This window comes from Glossina fuscipes, unplaced genomic scaffold (genome assembly GCF_014805625.2).
Source record: "Glossina fuscipes isolate IAEA_lab_2018 unplaced genomic scaffold, Yale_Gfus_2 214, whole genome shotgun sequence".
Classification (NCBI taxonomy): Eukaryota; Metazoa; Arthropoda; class Insecta; order Diptera; family Glossinidae; genus Glossina; species Glossina fuscipes.
Genome location: NW_023998557.1, coordinates 416,127 through 424,998, shown reverse-complemented (window position 1 = coordinate 424,998; position 8,872 = coordinate 416,127).

Here is an 8,872-nt window from a genome sequence, read left to right as displayed (position 1 = left end):
CGGCTTTGACGATATGTACGCCTTGAAATTCTGATCCATGGAACGAGGGTAATGTCTTATACATCGATTTATTTCTTCCACGGGATGTAGGACACTTGACGCCGTCTTGTCGAGATTACATGTCGTTGAAATCAATCTTAGCCACCTGAGGCAGAAAGTATTAGTTCTCATAGCACGATATCAGATATCCGTTTCAGTCATTGCTCGACCAGCTCAACAATTAAAACTTATTGCTCTCTTTCGTAATGCTACTCCTTGATATGTCAGCAGCTAAAACAATAAAAGAATTTGATTATTCGACGTAAAATCGGTTAGCAATTTACTTAAAACTTTTTAAACTCCTCCCACTGTATATGAATCTACTAATAAGCTGCAGTACAAGCGGATCCATCAGATATGGAAAATTTATCTTTGACTGCTGCTTTCAAAAGCGAAATTCTTTACCTTGCAGTTTTATCTTACCACAACGCGACAAATAGTGGTGTATAAGCACGATTCGGCTGTAGCCGAATATAAATTTCTTAATTGCTACACTTCAGTAGCAAAGTTTTAGCTCAAAAACGATGTTGAGGAGTTTTTGAGCCATTGTTTGCTTCGAAATACCAAATTTCATACAAAATGACAGAAACGGTGACAAACGCAAGCACTAATTGTATGATTGTTGAACGATAATAATGCCACAATAAATGTATCAATAATTTTATTATTGTTAATACTTGTTAATATTATGTTATTACGGCCTATTTCAACTCCTCGAGTTCTCTTCTTAGGGCTTTTGGTATAATGACTATAGAGAGAAACGACATTATTATTGGTGTTATCATTATTATTATAAACTATGATCATAAATAAACATCAACAAATTCCGTGTAGAAACCGTTAATGGTGTGTATTAATAAGATAATAAAATTAAAGAATTCGCGTCGAAACTAAAATCTTTACTGATTATTGAAGTTATTCTTCATCTAGTGTAAGCAGCTTCATCATCATCTGAGTTAATTGTGGATGGAAAGCGACGAAGTTTAAAAGATGAAATTGCCCAATTTTTTGTAGTGATTTCGGGGCAACTATTAGCTGCTGAAATGGAACTTGGCAACGATGTTGTTGTTTTACGTCGGGTTAGTTTTTTGGTTTATATTTCGCCGCATCACGCTCGGTTTAGCTCGTCCTTGTCTGCTTCAATAAATTTACACATTTTTCAAGGACGCCATAGCTGCTTTGTTTTGCCCAAAACGCTTCATATCATGCAAAATAGGAACTGAAGTAAAATTTGGAACTTCAGAAGAACTACACATTCTACTAGAGGCTCGATGGCTTAAATTCCGATTACCACCGGGTTGACAGTAAACGTAAGCGATATTTTTACAAGGCAACAATGCAAGCACTAGAGGATTGTCAGTGTGTTTTGAAGTCTGCTGTGATGGTAATTTATCCTGGAACTTTAGCTTTTTTTTTATTAGGAAAATATTTTGAAATATCAGCAATTTTCGATGTGAACCTCTTTTTAACACTGTCAAACGGTTGTAGGTCAATTAAATCTTCATCAGAAAACTTAATATCGGCCTGAACATTATTTTTAACAAATCGGTGAATTTGAATTTCTGGCACGGAAAACAAAGAAATATTATGGAAACATCTCGACCGAGCAAAATTTTTTCTTAGGTTTATTTTCATGTTTCGATGATTGAAGTCTGGTAGAGTTGTGTACATCAAATTTGTTAAATTTGGACCACGTTCAGGTTTGGGTGTCCTTCAAATTGGACGGCTTTCAAGAAAATTGGGTATTTACATAAAAATAATGGAGATTTTTTTTTATTAAGAAAATGAGTGAGCGGCAATATTGCATAAAGTCGTGTGGTGTCCGTTAGTCGCGCTTGCACCAGCAAGACATAATTCATTTCTTAATTGCTTCAACAGTGTTAGGTAAAGAGATTTAGGAATTTTTAAATTTGCTTATGAAACATTTGAACATGACTACATGGCTTCTTTTGTAGTGTAAACGCATACCGTTATATGCATCCACTTTGAAGTGCGACAAAATTATGCAAATTCATCATAATTCTTTTGCTAAAAAGATATATGAAAATTATATCGCACTTCACCTGGCTGAGTACTTGTTTACGAAATGCAATACGATGCCAGGCGCCCAAACTGAAACAATTATCACGTTTACATAAGTTTACGTTATCATAATTTAGTGTAGTAATTTATGAATAAACAGCCCGGTAAGAATTAAATAGAGTCAATTGTGTAAAAGCAATTCAACAAGCGTATTATTCTGCTAAAAGCTCAAAGGCGTTCCATCCGCATTGTTAGGGATTACCTCATGCCGAGCTCAATTGGCATTTTCAAGAGGCAGATCGACTTGGCACATTGAAGCCGAGCAGTTTAGGAAATATTCTACAACTCCAAATTGGCTACCCTTGCGAAAGATTCATTGGGAATCTTCCCATAAATAAAATATCAGCTCGCCAACATTCAAATTTATTACATGGCGATTTTGCAAACCATGCAGTAACCTGCCTTTATTTTTCTAAGACAGAAAAATATTAATCCTGCAAACCACGCATAATTTGCCACCTTTTGGACAACTACCCTTTTTCACGATATGACATCAGAAGGCGCCAAAAAATTACGATCCAGCAATGCAACGACAGCTCGCCAAAAAGGAGCAGTACAACCAATCCCGTGGCGCATCTCCACCAAGTACTGGAGAGAGATAGACACAATAGAATAATGGTTTGAAGAGGGGAAAACCAACTACAATAAACAAATATGAATTTAAAAAAAAATTTTTTTTACAATATATAATATAAAAATTTACAAATAAAATATAAGGTACAAACATATATATGAAAAACATATAAGAAATATTAAAATTAAGAAGATTATATAGATACGGAAAATATTAAAGAAGATTTATGAAGAATATAGAAAGAATTGTAGGAAACTGAGTAGGCGGTTGTTTGTTTTTTGGGGGAAAATCGAGTCAGCTCTGATTTGAGTTGGTAGTGATTAGTCAATAAAATTTAGAACGATTTTACAATTTTTGAATAAAAACCATTTAAATTGCGATTAGAAAATTTTTGCTTAAAAGACTCAATTTAATTCATATCAATTCATATCAAAAATCCCAAAGCTTTTTTATCTCCCATCGCATTTGAAAAACGTTACGGATACATTTTAAAATGTTGAGAGAGGGCCTGCGGATACCACAAACTCCTAACGAGTCAAAGCCCTAAAGAACAACGAAAAATCCCAAAGTCTTCTGTATCTCCTATCGCATTTGGCAAAAAAAAGACTCCCAATAGGCTGCAAAGCATGTTCACGTCCTTCGAAATGATTGGTCACATCACACACAATGATTGGTAGTTTCAAAGTCATTTCACTGTTTAGTTTTTTAAAGCTAATGTCACTGTTAATTTAATAAATATATTGTGGAAATAATTTAATTAACATTAATTTATAGCTCATGTTATTTAACATAATCATTAATTATATGCATTGTTTTGTAATTTATTATTCATATTGTTTATTTTAATTATAAATGTTTTATAACTAATATGCTTTGAATGATACTGGCTGGCGAAGTAAGTTTACACATTACACTACACTTTCACTTACAACACATAAAAATTATAAAAATTCTTTAAAGCAAATTTCACTTATGGACCCCCCAATTTCGGCGAGCTAGACACAGTTTGGTTTAGAGCCCTTTTAGTATGCTACAGAATATACTAAAATAAAGATGAACATTACTTGAAGGATATATGAAAAATATATAAGAAACATTAAGATTAACAAGGGGATATAGAAAAATAAAAAATAAAAAAATACAAACACAAATAAGTATAGATATTTAAAACAAAATTAAAATGAACAGTCTTACTAGACAAAAAAAAATTTTTACTTCTTTAATGGAAAGGATAGATGAAATTAGCATCTCCATAGATAGGATAATTCCTAACCTTAAAAAAGTAGGCAGCAGAACCTATAAGAACGAAACAACTGAAAGCAAGTTAGAAGAATTAGAAAATTATAGAACTAGAGTCCATAGTGTACTAGAAACTAATATAAGACCAGAACAACCAGATTTATTAAACAAAATTCAAACATTTAAGCAGAAATATAAAACAGAGAAGAATTATTAGAAGTTGAAGCAATCAAAGAATCTCTACAAGACATAAACCCAAGCAAGATAGAAAGTATTACACAACCAAAAATGGGTTCCAACACAGAAACAGCCTTCAAGTCCGTACCCACATTTACTGCATAGATGCAGCTATCAAATGCTCCATAAAAGTTGTTGAAATAATATATAAAACCCTAAAAGAAGAAGCGAAACCGCTACTAATAGAATACACCTTCTACTGCAGACTGCCTTCAAATGTTCAAACAGCCCTTACAAATTATATCCCAACAACACTCCAACAATTAAAAACCAAACTTGAAGATAAATATAAATCCAGTCAAGCAATACCACAACTACATTCAATATTAAACCAAACAACACAAAAAGGTACTATCACAGGTTTCAAAGACAAAATATTAAACATAATAGCAGATCTAAATAATCTTAAAATAAAAGAACTCGGTACCAACCCCACGATGAACGAAAATCTATCATTACCAATATCAACAATACGTTAGCCATATTTAAAAACGGTCTCGACGACTATAATAAACCCACTATCTTTGCGGCCCAACCCAAAACCTTTTCCGAAGCAATTAATATTACGCTACAATATGAAAGTGCGACCCAAGCAAATTCACAGGTAATGAGAATAAATTACCAAAAGAACAATTCACATAATCGCCACAAACACAAAAAAATCTCCTACACAAACCACAATTAGAGAAATCAACATCACAATAATAATCCCAGTAGAAACAATCAAAGAAACAATAATCGAAACAGGAATTATTATAATAATAGTAACAACAATTTTATTAGAAACAGCAATAATAACACCAATCCGAACAGCTACAAATACAATAAGAGGAATTTCAACTATCGAAATCAAAATAACAATAACAACAGAAATCAGAGAAACAAAAACCACGTACACGCCATAGAAAACCAGGCAAACGGATTTCACCCGGATTCCTTGACGATGCCCCTGAAACATTTAAACCAGCCATCCGCCAAACACTTAAACCATGCATTCACTGAACACCTAAACCAAGCAAGCCCCCATATCTTCTCCGTCTCAAAATTATCCAACTATATTTTACTAAATAACAGGAGCAGACAGCAGCATCTGCAAAGCATACGTTTTGGAACACTACCCACTAAACAACTGAGAATGTATTAACCTAACAGGAATAACCAACAAATGTATAGAAACGACACATTTAAATATAAATATAGGAAACGAACGGAAAAACGATGTAATTATATCGATGTATTTCCTACACAATTATGCATGTAACATAAATTATAAAAATTTCTCTCTTACAATTAATACACATGTTGACCAAATTCAGCTCCCCAAATGCGATGAAATACTTAACAAAAGCAACATATTTCTCCTTGCAAGATGCTAAGTTATAGTCCCCATAGATATCAAAATAGACAGCGATAATTTAGTACTAAATAAGGAAATAGAAAAAGGAATATTTTTAGCCAATAGAACTAAAAATCGGACAAAAACGCATTAAAATATTAAATACAGTAGACAAAGAAATCCCAACACACCTACCAAATCATACAAAACACCAAATCATTCTCAAAATGATGAACAACGATTCCAACAAATGTTACCATCCATAAAATTAGACACCGTCAACCACTCTCAAAAATAAGAACTCATAAAAATTTTCAATAAATTTCAAACAGTATTCCCCCTAGAAAATGAACCACTCGCAGCAATAAATTTTTATACACAAAATATAGAAACAAACGACAATACACCAGTGTACATAAAAAATTATAAATTACCCCACACACAAACTGACGCCACACATATTCAGTTAAAAGAATTATTACAACCAAACATTATAGAACCCTCAATTAGTCCCTATGACTCACTCAGATGAAAGGAAAATTTACCTTCAAGTTTATTCTTACAATATCGACGACATTTTGGAAAATCCTAACGAAGTATAACTCTTTTTTTCCTGGAAAAAAACGGCGTAGGGCGGCCAGATCCAAATTGCGATTGCGCAGCGCGCAATTAAACCGGTGTGTCCGAAATTTGTTAAATTTTTGCGAGCGTGTTCTGCGGGAGGAATCACAGCTAGCTACAATTCATACAGTAGTTCAAAATAACCATATACGGTTTTGTGAAATAGTGAGGCAGTATTTTTCCAATGTATATTGTATATAATTAATATATTATATTCTTTATATATTGTGGAGCTTTCTTGCTAAAATTTGTAAGGGATTATCGCAAAATATATTCTTTTTAAATTATAACGGTTATCAATTACTCAACTGATCAACTGATTGCAATTGTTTATAATCGAAAGATGATTAAAAATAAAAAGATTAATTAAATTTAATAAAATCCGTAAAATGAGCTATAAAATAAAACCCCAAAGCCAAAAGTATACCGTTGGTTGAACAAAATTACAAAAACTGTTATCCTGAACCGTTGTACTGAGAGTGAGTTAGTGGTGAAGGAGAAAAAAAAGTCAACTAGAAACTCACCAAAACATGTCTCTCGGAGGCTGGACCGACAGCAAAGTGGGTAAAGCGATATCCCTGTCCTCGCTAAGCCAAGCACATTCACTACAACAACCTAATAGCAGCAAAAACGAGACACTAATCATAGAACCAGCAACCAACGTCCCATCTCCCCCAGCAGATATAATTTGTTTGTAAGTCGTTTGTAAACATTTTCTTATTTACCCTTGTTCTTTTCATTTTTTTTTACGGAAAACTATTTCAGTGGGTGTGTAGCGGGGATGTATAGGGCTAACAAAACACGACAGAACACGAACTGACATCACAACTGCCATCAGATACTTGAGAGTTGAGCGACGGACGCGAGCCAGTCGTCTGAGAATATGCAATGGAAACAAAACAGAGCTGGCAGAACAGCTGGCAAGCCAGCAGTATGGCGACGCCGCCATTGCCAGAAGGGCAGATAGATCCCGAGCACTCCTGCAGTATTTGCGGCAGTGTATTCTCATCCCTAGCGCAATTGAGACAACATGGTAGGAGGGGTTCCTAAAGAGGGAGCTTAGCTGGGGTGCTAAATAATTGTCAACTTTGTGACCGAAATTTCGCCACCTACGCAGATTTTAGACGGCACGAGAGGCTGGCCCACCTCGTCCAATATAATAAACACCTAGGCCCTACCAACTTCTCCAACTTCTCAGCCATAGAGTCTTTGTCGCTCAATGAAGAGAGAGGAAAAGACGCTCTGGCTGAGTGGGTTAATAAGTTGACGGGCTGCATCAGCAAAGTACGTCGCAACCCGACACGACAAACTGAGAATCGGACAGTATTAAGACCCACCAATAAGGCCACACGAGCTGCGATGTACCATCGTGCGAAAAATTAGCGAAAAACCCTAAAAAATTAGCCGACCTCATTTTAGAAAATTAAAATTGGTATCAAATAAGCCCCACGAATATGACTGCCGCGAAAAGAATTTTGCAGGATCTTCGCCGAACAATCGATTAGCGATAATGAGCCGATTGCAGAAGACTACGGAAGACGAGGGAAGACTACGTAAAAGTAATTCACCTCCGCTTCAATCTCTTGCCGTGCAGAAAATTGCCAATGGCAGGAATCGAATTGTCATGTACTACAGGCTTGTCTCACAACGCATGGTGAACGCATTGCGCGCCACAATGTAGTGCAGGACAATATAGAGACTGTAGCTAGGCGTAATAGCTGGGGGATATCAGTTCAGCGACATGTCATTGGCAGATATGGACGCTTGCTCAAGCCGGATCTCATCCTAACCAAGGGAGACCGCGTGATTGTTCCACAACGAAAACATCTGTCATAAAGGGGGGAATAATCATTCACTCGACCTATATGAGAAAAGTGTGGGAGCCGTATATTAGAAACAGGATCTTCTACCAAATACGTATTTATACATGTATCTAAATACAATTATATATGTGTATGTTTATATGGATATAATACTTAATAAAGAACGGTTCTAAATATGTAAAGTAGATACCAAGTAAGAGTATATAGAAAGGTATTTTCATAACCAAATGCCTCGTCGTCTAATTAGTGACGCGCATGGATGAATTAAAGAGATCCTTTCTGTCCCTATCTACTATCTAGCAAAACCACAGCCAAGGGAACGGGCTTGAAAAAATTAGCGGGGAAAGAAGATCCTGTTGAGCTTGACTCTAATATGGCAGTGTAAGGAGACATAAGAAGTGTAGAATAAGTGGGAGATATTGTTCTTTCGGGTTCATTGTCGCCAATGAAATACCACTACTCTTATTGTTTTCTTACTTACTGGATTAAGTGGAACGTGTATCATTACTTAGCCATTATACGGATACATTTATATAACTCATGGTATTAGGGTCTGACGCAAGCTTTTTGAACAAAGTACTAAAGAATTGGTTATATAATTGTAAACAAATTTTAATGAGATTGTTTGACATTGCGGTGATTATTCAATCAATATTTAGAATTTGGTATAACTCCCAATACTCAGGTATGATCCAATTCAAGGACATTGCCAGGTAGGGAGTTTGACTAGGGCGGTACATCTCTCAAATAATAACGGAGGTGTCCCAAGGCCAGCTCAGTGCGGGCAGAAACCACACATAGAGCAAAAGGGCAAAAGCTGACTTGATCTCGGTGTTAAGTACACACAGGGACAGCAAAAGCTCGGCCTATCGATCCTTTTGATTTAAGGAATTTTTAATAAGAGGTGTCAGAAAAGTTACC